Here is an 11478-nt window from a genome sequence, read left to right as displayed (position 1 = left end):
AGATTCAAGCGAAATTAAGGAATCAAGTATACTAGTCCTAGTCTTCAACTTTGACTTAAGTTTCTATGAGACTTTGACCTAATTTCTACCACTAGTTCAAGTGCATGATGTGTGTATATGATTCATGAAAAGGTGTTCGAGTCAAAGAGTGACCTAAATATGGATATTCACTACAGTTAAGTAGTTGTAGAATTCACATACCAATGTGAAATCCAAGCACATAATCTATTGTTTCTAATTGTTTCCAAGTTTCTAATAGGTTATATCTTAACTTCTAGTTACTAAGTCTAGTATGTGTCATGCCTATACATGCAACTAAGTTTATTCAAATCTAGAACTAACTCGAATTTTGACGGTTGTCACAGTCTCCCCCGGTTTAAAGAATTTCGTCCCGAAATTCAATTCGTGACGTATTCTATTAGAACTCAGCCGAATACAATTGTATAATTGGAGAGGTGGTGACTTGAAGAGCTCTTTGATTATTTTGGGTTAATTCCTCAAGGGAAGAGCCCAACTCTTTAGCTATAATCAAATTAATGTTTCCCTAATCCGAGTTCTACAGTCTAGATTGCGAGAAATTAGGATCATGGAAATCATGATCCAACCATGGCGACCTAGTTGAAAAAGGTTATATATTTAGATATTATCTAACTTAAAAGAACGTTATAAGTTTTTATGACGCACCAACTGCATTGAGCGTTAAATCCACATTGATCCTCAAGTCGCATTTTAAATTAGCACTAAGTGTAAATTCGCCACCTAATAAAGAAGAGATTAGGAACAATTTGGTCACTTTCGGGTTGGCTACTATATCTGGAAAAGATATATTCCGAAATAAGAAGGGGTATCACGAATGAAAGGGAAGCGATCGAGGTTAAGTTCCTAAAAATACGTTCTAAGGGTAGGCAACGAAGTTTTGGTACATCTCCAATGTAAAGGCTATTTAAGTGTCGTCTACAAAATAAGTCACGAAATGATTGAGGATCTCCGAGGCTATAATTACTACTACGGTTACTCTTACAATAATAGAACTATATTCGAAGAATATATATATTTAGAGAGTCAATCTTGCAAATGGAGGCGATTAAATCACATTGTGTAGATAGCATTTTAAGTGTTTTAGAAGTGATAAAAATCTCACTGTTATCAAAATATGTAATAATTCCAAGATAATGAAAATACATGTTTGGCAATCCAACGAAGTAGTAAAATAGTATAAAGATTAATTAAGGTTAAAGGTTTAAGTCGTCATTAAGGGAATTTTTTTTATAGAAATATTGATATTATGCTTTTTGTAAAAATTGACTAATTGTCTAAGTCAGGACAAATACAAGTTTAAGAGTTAGGAACTCACTGAAAATTGCAAAGTAGAATACTATTTTAAGAGAGGTGTAAAAAAATGTCAATCTTTGGAAATAGTGCATTCATAGTTTAGTGTTTCTACAAAAACAATCATTTAGAGAATATATAATCGTAAAATTCAAAACTTTTGATGTATTTAAAGAAAAGAAGAAACATAAGGATACATATCCTCCACATATATTTTTCGGATATAGAAAAATTATTAGCATAAAGGTATTCATTTTGTGTATTACTTATAACGAAAAATACAATGAAACTTTCATTTTAAATCAAGTTTCCAAATTTAGAATGAAAGAGCAAATGTAAATAAGGATTACTTGTTTATTGTAGATTTCAAAATAAAAACAAGATGTATATGGAAAAAGGCATAATTGAATATATCAAAGTTGACTAAATCGAAATTATGACTCACAACTATACACGTATTAATCGCTCAAAACGAAAGGGTAGACTTCTAGTCTATATGTGTACGAACATGGTACCAAGAGAAGCAAAATAGATAGAAACAAAGTTAGACAATGTATTATGTTAATATTATGGCGTGCGAGATCTAAAATCAGAAGGAGAGCGAGAAATAAAGTTTGGGGGAAAGAAAAAGGAAGGTAGCAGCGACAATGATTGTTATTGTTAAAATTATAAGAACAATACCTATAGGTAGATTTAAAACCACGTTGAGATATATTTCAAACTTCAATATTTGATGTATATTGATGACTAAATAGAAATGTAGAAGTTCTAAAGTGTTTTTTAAGTTTTGCTAAAAATCCACGAGTTATCTATTAAGTTAAACTCCATTTGTGAAAAAGAAGAAACACTAAAACTTGTAATTGAAAATCTGACAGTTTTGATCTTTTTGACTGGGGTCCAACAATGGTTAAAACGGATAAGGTAAAGACTTAACATATTTAGATGAATAATTGTGCATTGTCAAAAGTACGTCGCTGGAAGTTTAAAAGTGAACACTAAGTTTTGCAATGCTGTAAGTTTTATAAACACGGATTATAAAACTAATTTGAAATAAAATAAACAAATGATGTGTGTTGGAAATTTAGGAATTAGAGATATCTTAGAAACATGTGTGAAGTAGAAAGTTGTGAAAATATCATGTTGGGATTCAAGAAAACACATTTAAGTAAGGTATAATGCCTAAATGAGAAAGTGGTCAAAAGAGTCAAAACAAAAGTGGTTTGAAAGATCCGATGAAGCTTTTACACGTAATATGAACTTCAATGTCATATGTTTATGTTTTATAGCATAGAATTTAAACACTTTTATAAAAGAAAATGTTTCTAAGTTTTTCGAAAACGTGCCAAAATGGTAATCAAGGTTTAAAATGGTTTATATGCCCTTAAAAACACATCTATCCATTGAAATGGATTTGAAACGGATTTGAAATAAAATTGAAATTGCAAGGTTAAAACCAATAATGGTTAAATTGAGTTTTGAAGAAAAGTGTTAAGTTAAAGCAAGTTGTCAAAAGATTTTTTTTTTAGCGAGAATATTGCTTACATTGTTAAGAAATGTCTACTAAGTTGATTGTAGTGGTTATAAAATATTTTATTGATGATAAATAAAACCGATGAAGCGAAATAATTTTTCGATGGAAGATTAAGAAGTAAGGAATAAGTATATTAGTGTAGCTGATCGTACCTAAATACTAAGGCGAGTACAAGGCGAGTATAAGACGAGTACCGATGTCTTTTTCCCTAAGATAAAGGGCAAGAAAATTGTTTGAAAGTTTTATGGTGTCAATGCAACTTCGTGGCCTTTTATAGAGGTCAAAGGGATATCCTATGTTAAGTTTTAACCTGAAGGTGGAAACAACCTAAAGCTAAATCGTAGCGTAGTAATAAGGTCTCACGTATGCGTTAAACCTCCGTGTCTCCTCGTGAGTCGAATTGGGAATGCTCTCCAATGATATCCAAGTGGCTACTTAGAAACGACTCATCTACCTCCTTACGCGATGCTCCAATTTTCATCCGTGTCGGTATCGGAACGCTTTCCTAGTTATAACTACAATACGAAGACGATGAAGAGGTATTGAGGAATAATTGGTATAGGTTTCGACTTAAGGTTATTACTTGTGTATATCTAGCTACTAATCTTACATCTAAAGTCAATAGCTACCGAGGAATACCCGTTCTTAGTACTATGTGCGTTGCTCATAGAGTGGCTAGTGATATAACCTAAGTGGTTAACCTAGCACTTGATAAGGGACAAGAATATTTCTAAATAAAGGCATTGTTATAAAAGTGAACTTAGTTTCTAAGTGTATCTAAATGAATGCCTATAATATGCAATGCCCGTACGCACACCGAAAAATTTTGTTTTTCAAAAGTTTAAGTTGAAAATTGTTTTGAACATAATTCTACTATAACCGTTTCCAGCCTCACATTAACTTTCCTTAATTAAGCATAGTTGGCCAGGCTATACTTAATTAAAGTCTAATAATGTGTACTCGAATTAGTTATAGCAGTAGTATGTTCAGTATTTAAAAATGTTTTGAAATTTTTTGGCTATAGTTATGGTTCTCCAAAGGAAAACCGGTATTCTCTATAACCTTCGGCTCTGATACCATTTTCTGTCACACCCCGCTAAAGCGGAAACACAGGGCGTGGCAGTACAAAGGGTTTCATAGCAAAAGTTAAAAGACAACACCAACCATAGTATTAAAAATCATTACAAATTTACAATGGGTTTGAACAACTTTTAAAAGAAATTACAATGTAAATTGAAATACAACACATGCGAATGCTCCTAAAAGTGAAGTGCCCCTAAGTGCCACTTACTCGATGATTCCTGAAAAAGCATGTAAAACGAGCGTCAACTATAAAAATAGTTGGTGAGTACTCACAGATAAACAAAATAATATTGGTTCCATGAATTGAAATCAAAGTTTTGATAAAAGTTTCCAATAGTAAAAGTATATTGTTAAAATGAGTAATAAGTTTGTAAAAAAAAAAAACAAAGTGCTTTGTCATCATGAGAGATAAAGTATGTTGCCCAAATAAGATGCAACATTCATATTCTCATGGAAGATAAAGTTCGTTACTCAAACGAGTAAACAAGTTTCATTGCTAAAATGAGCAATCAATTTCGTTGCTACAAGGAGCAAACAATTTTAATTGCTAAAACATGTATATAAGTTTTCAGTAATAAAAGTTCGTTGTTGTAATGAGAAACAAAGTTCATTGCTATAATTAATAAACAAGTTTATTGCTATAATTAATAAACAAGTTTATTGCTATAATGAGAAACAAAGTTGATTGCTATAATTGATAAACGAGTTTATTGCCATAATGAATAACAAGTTTGTATGTGTATGAGCAAACAATGAGTTCTGAATCAAACCTATGACTGAAGCTCTATCAAGATCTATGCTTATCGTTCCATAGATTAATATGGTATCATGCACTCCAGCAATAGGGCGAGTGAGGAGTTGTCAATTCCTAATAGTGCTATCCATAATGACCATTGGCTCAAAGAGTTAATGGTTAGAGATAAGGGAAGGGCCTTAATACGATAAGTTCTCATGTTCCGTGTTGCATAGACATACATAGAGAGATATAGCAATAAAATAGCAATCATGTTTGATACAAATCAATTTAAATACAACATTCAAATAATAGTTTTCCGGGACATGCTTTTCCACCCCAAAACATAAAAAAAACTGAAAATAGGGGAGTGCGTGAATACTCACAATGCATTGAGATGATGCAAATGGTGCCTTGAACTACGCTCCACTCGTACCACTATCGTTTTCCTACAACGATGTTACACACTAATGAGTCTCTAATCGAAATCTAACGCTACTATACATACTACTACAATAGAATTATGCCAATAGTGTGTCAAAATTTAATATTGATAAGTTACAAACATTTTTCTGTGAAAATTTAATTTCAATGAATCAATTGTTATATAACAATTTAAGTGGAAATTTCTCATTGTTGAAATGCTAATATTTAACATTTTAAGAGGTGTTCCAATGATTAAATATTTAAAAACTAAATTAATTTAGTTCTAAAATTTCCCAAAGTCTGCATTTTAGTTTTAATTGAAGTCAAAGACCTCAAGATAAATTTTCTTGAATTTTTTATTTGTCTGACTATTTTTCATGATTTTAGTTTCTTGAATAACCATAAAATCATGAAAAATACTAAACAGTTAATAAAAATTACCAAACTTCAGATTTTGGTTCTAAATGTACTAAAAGACTTCTAGATAAATTTTCATGGATTATGAATATGTATAACCATTTTGCATATATTTAATTCTCTAAATTGATACAAATTAATGAAAAATAAAAATCAGTTTCCAAAATTATCCAAACTTTTTGTATTACTGTTATTAAACATTATTAAGCTGGGAAAAAGATAAAAATTGATTTCTAAACTGTTTAACCAAATTTTATGATTTTTGAGCATTTATTCTAATAAAAATTAAAATAAATAGGAAATAGTTTCCAAAATTGCGCAAAATTTTTGTAACACTTTTATTATACATGTAGAAGCTGTGAAAAATATAAAAGATATTTTTCAGTTAGTGTTGCTATTTTTCCTTGTTTAATCCTCTTAAATAATCATTAATTGAATAATAATTATTAAACAGCTAAAGTAAATTACCAAAAATTTTGTACACTTCATTTACAGAGTAAATAATCTGGGAAAAATACCAAATGTGATTTGTATATACTGAAATCCGATTTTGTGTATTTAAGTGTATTTAATTTTAGAAAATAGGAGAAAAATAGTATACAGAAGAGAAAAATCATCAAAAACTTTATGTAGCATCCTAATGTACTACAAGGTGTTCTGGTAAATTTTTATGAATTTTGGATAAGCAGAACTATTTTTCCTGTTTTTAGTCCATAATATACACAAAAATCGGGGAAAAATAGGAATACATTATGAAAAATTCTGAAAATATTTTTCTAAGTATTTCACAGAGAGTATAAGATGCGAAATTATTATATACCCTTTTCAAATTATCTAAAGCAGTTTTATCATTTATTGGGGCTAAACAAAAAGAAAATTCAAAACAATATTAAACTGTAACAAAAACCGATGAAATTTAATGTGGGGTCAATATTTAGCATAGGGGTCATCCACGAATTTACCTAGGATTTATAGACCTCAGAAACTATTTTATATGATTTATTGCCCTATTTTATTTCAATAATTATAACAATTCGAGAAAAATGAATTATTTTCTGAAAATTTGTTGAACATCTCATTTTGTTGATGGGAATCTGGGAAAAATCGGATTTGGTCAGAAAAGGAGTTTTAGATATTTATTTGGAAATAAATCCTTCATGAACATATTTGAAAGCTTTTAACAACATACTTTGATGGTCTAGCATATAAGCTTGAAGATCATCACATGCATGTTTGTTTGAAGACCATTCATGAGTTTGAAATGTTCAAAAATCATTTTTGAAAGAAAACTTAGAGTGCATGTGGTGATTTTCCACCAAAACTTGTAGAAAAGTGCATTTTCATGATCTTGACTTAGGTTTAGGTCCTTGGATTTCACCATTTACAACATGCATGTTGTTTTTGGGTGAAATCCTACCACCATCATCATCAAAACTGAAGTGAATGAATATGCACACATATTTTCTAAGAGAAAGGTGTAGAAGAAGAAGGAAATGCAAGAAAAACCTTGAAAACATGGAGGAAAATGAAAGGAAATCGTGTTCTACCTGAATGAACACCACTAGATGATGAAGATTTTGAGTTTGAGCTGTGTTCTTGGACTTATTCTCTGGAAAATTTCGTGGGTATAGAGAAATGAAGAGAGAAATGGAGTGGTGAAGGTAGAGAGAAGTGAGAAAAAATGAGAGAGAAAGTGGAGTGTGAGAGAGAAAGGAGTGATTATGTGTTTTGGGAAGAGGGGAGGTGTCTTGGGAAGAGGGTGGACGGTTTTGAGAGTATTATTCCCTCCTTCCCTTTTAATTTTATAAAAAATTTCAATTCTTTTATAAAAATATCAAACTTTTTATAAAATATACACCCTAACCAAGTTTTTGCTCATGAAACCTTGATTTTTGACTTATAAATTAAGGGTAAATGTTAATGACTTAAATTTTTATTTTCCTTGATTATATTTCCTTGAATTTAATTATTTTAAGATAATATTATAAGTTTCATAACTATTTTTATAAAATTCTTGATGTTAAACTTTATAAAATTTAGGTTTTAGGGCTTTTAGGGTTTTGGAGTTTAATAAACTTTGAATATCAAAATAAATTGAATATTTGAGACTTCAAATTATCTTATGGTATTATAACTCGTTTATAGTTATAAATAATGTTTGTAATTTATTTTTATCGGTTTATTGGCATTCTATGTAGTGATTCCGAGATTCAAGCGAAATTGAGGAATCAAGTATACTAGTCCTAGTCTTCAACTTTGACTTAAGTTTCTATGAGACTTTGACCTAATTTCTACCACTAGTTAAAGTGCATGATGTGTGTATATGATTCATGAAAAGGTGTTCGAGTCAAAGAGTGACCTAAATATGGATATTCACTACAGTTAAGTAGTTGTAGAATTCACATACCAATGTGAAATCCAAGCACATAATCCATTGTTTCTAATTGTTTCCAAGTTTCTAATAGGTTATATCTTAACTTCTAGTTACTAAGTCTAGTATGTGTCGTGCCTATACGTGCAACTAAGTTTAGTCAAATCTAGAACTAACTCGAATTTTGACGGTTGTTCTTTGAAGTAGTTCTTTGAGCGTGGGTTAATCCAATACTTAAATTCTCCATTTCATAAGTACTCATGAATACTGTAGCAAACTTTTGCTATATCTAAACCCTTAGACAATCTACATTTCGATTCATGATAGTCTTGAATCAGTACTTACTTCCAAAAGTATGATTGACTGTGGACGTTTGAATAATCCAATTATTTGGGAAGTAAAACACGAAAAAATGAAATACATTAATAAACAATTGACAAAAGATAGTAAAAAATACTCATAAATAAATTTCCATCATTTATTCATCAAATGTCAATTACATTTATTTTGTTACAAGTTTCTAACAATCTATCTAACTAACTACTAAAACTAATATCATCCTTTAGACCAATGCTCCTCGCATGTAGAACGTGCTTAACCCTACTCAAAACCATTGTGAGGGGATCTGCAGGAATCTCTTCTGATGATACCTTCTTCACGATGAGGTGTCCTTCTTCTACTCTATGTTTGATAAAAATGGTATTTTCTGTCGATATGTCTCGATCTGCCATGCTCTCTTGGTTCCTTTGTCAAGGCAACCACTCCTTTATAATCACAAGAAATCTGCATTGGCTCCTTTATGGATGACATAACTCCAAGGTCTCCGATGAAATTATTCAACGGTAAGGGTCGAAGACCTATTGTAATATGTCGAAGTCTTAATGTTATTTTACAAGGCATTTTTGTAACGAAGCTTAGATGTTTAGTCCTTGTAATTTTTTTATGTGCGTTCATGTTTCCTATAAATAGGGACATTACTTAGAGTTAGATAAGAGTCTTTGTACGAACTTGTCTACATTCTCTCTGTAAGAATTGAAAGCATAATAGAGCTGAAACCATATCATATTTACATCTTGTGTTCAAACTACATTTGTTTTACTCTGATTTGATTCATACTTGATTCATCACTTCTTCAATTGGTATCAGAGCAGGAATCATAATCTGCGATCTGTTTTTCACTCTGATTCAAAAGGTTTTTGAATCAAATTTCTGATTCAAAAAGTTTCCGCACCTTTTGAAGTGAAAAAGCGTTCTAGATCTTCGGTTGTGATTCGATTCTGCAACTGATTTGTTGAATCGAGTGTTCTAGTTGTTATCTCAGTTCAATTCAACAATTTGCTTTCAAATTCTCTTTGATTTCTCAAAAATTCTCAAAAATTTTCATCCGTACATCAATGGCGAACTTCAATCTCAACTCGATGACTTCATTCTCTCATTTTCTAGGATCTTCAACTAAGATTCCTATGCTTATTCCTGAATACTATGATCATTGGGCTGATCGTATGCAAGATTACTTGAATGGACTCGATGAAGATCTTTGGTCATGTATCTCTGGGAATATTAATCCTCCGACAAATGTTCAACCAATTGGATCATCTTCTAGAACTTCAAGTGTTGGTGATCAAACTGATCGATTGAAGAACCTTGAGAAAAGATGCATCAGAGAGTTACGCGGTGCATTACCTCCAGTTGTATACAACTATGTCAGGAGTTGTACAACTGCAAAAGATATCTAGAATAATCTCAAAGACAAGTTTCAGGGAAGTGAGAAGACAAAAATAAATTCAGTTAAACAATGTTTGATTGAATTGAAGGAATTCAAGCAAAAAGATGGTGAAACGATTGAATGCTATTATGATAGGCTGAATGAGTTGATCTACAAATGCAATCATTACGGAATCACTAGGACTGCTATGGAATTCAATCTCATCTTCGTTATGGGACTCCGTAAAGGATGGAGGAGTGTTAGTATGATGGTGAAAAATCAACAGAGTTTCGACACATCTTCTCTAAGGTGCTGTTTGTTTTTTGGAAAAAACCTCTTCAAACCTCTTATTGCTGCGCGGCGCAGCACACGCGCAACACTTTTCATCTCGCAGCTGTTTATTTTTTAGAAGTCTTCGGAGTCAAAAACCTCTGCGCGTGCTCTGTTTGGCGCAACACTTGTACTGTCTCTTCTAACCTCTTCTTCTTCTTTTTTTCTTGCTGTAATTTTGATTATATGTTGTTGAAATTTTATTTCACCTTTTATTTCGTTTTTTTTTTGTTTATTCTTGTTGATTTTTTTTCGTTTTTTTATATTCAATAATGATAATTTATTAATGAAATATCATTATTTTTTACTAAAATATCTTTATTTTTTGTTGAAATATCATTATTTTTTTACTGAAATATCATTAATTGTTGCCGAAATGTTATACATTATTAAATTTTACGTATTAAAAAACTATTTTCGTTTTATAAAATTAGTTTATTTTAAATTTTTAATACTTGCAGCAATATGCAGATGTTAAAAAAAAACAAACACGCTTCTTATTACACTCTGCAACTGTTTGGTCCACCTCTTCTACTGCAGAAGGTTGTAGAGGTGGTCCGCAGACTTCATGAATTTTTGCTTCAGAAAATCAAACAGCACCTAAATGATTTGTACAATCAAATGAAAACTCACGAAAGTGAAGTGAATGAAATAGCAGAAGAGTCGAAGCTTAGTCTGGGAGGTCTATTAGCACTTGTCTCTAAAGTGTCTGAAAAGGAAGCAGCCGAAAAAGGTGATTCTGATGATGAAGAGGTGTTTATCATGAATTCGGATGATGAGGCAGTAGCTTTTTACTCAAACAACAGAGTCAATTTTTTTTTCAAGAAACCGTTCATTCCAAAGGTGAAGCAAAGTGAAGGAAAATGTAGTTTCGTGAACAAGGCTACTGGAGAGGAGAAGAAGAAAATTGAGAAGAATGATGGGAAGGTTAATGAGGAAAAGAAATTGAAAGGAGATTCAGGTGTAGATTGCCATTATTGCAACGGAGCAAATCATCTAGCAAATGATTGCATGCTTCGTAAGAAGGATGAAAGAAAGAACAAAGTGAAGGACGAAGCGTCTTATGTGGAGAAATTGGAAGAGGTGCGTACGAAGGTAAAAAATTTGTCATTGGTGGCTAGAGGTGAACAGGAGGAAGAGGGCACATATTAGATCTGGTCTTCCGGATCCGATGATGAAGAAATGCGTAATTCTACGCATTGTGCCATGTATGCGAAGTTGGAGGAAGATTCTAAAGAAGAGGTGACTGGTCATTGCTTCATGACCAAAAGTGCTGATAAATCTCCAATGACTACCAAGGTACATACCATTCTTCAGTCTTTTCATATTCCTTTAAGTGCATATGATTCTGAATTAATTGTGTTTGATGATACTGTTGCTTATTTCGATGCTTTGGTTATCTCTGCTAGCAATGAGGCTAAGAAATCAACTTCTCAGTTCATAGAAGTTCAGAAGAAGTTAGATGCCAAGAAAATAAGAATAGGTAGTTTAGAATTGTAAATTACGAACATTATGTGTGATAGGGATTCGTTGTCTAGTGATGTAAAACTCTT

This window comes from Lactuca virosa, chromosome 1 (assembly GCF_052849685.1).
Source record: "Lactuca virosa cultivar CGN04683 chromosome 1, Lactuca_virosa_CGN04683_v6, whole genome shotgun sequence".
In the NCBI taxonomy this organism is placed as follows: domain Eukaryota; kingdom Viridiplantae; phylum Streptophyta; class Magnoliopsida; order Asterales; family Asteraceae; genus Lactuca; species Lactuca virosa.
Note: the sequence above shows the minus strand (reverse complement) of the source record.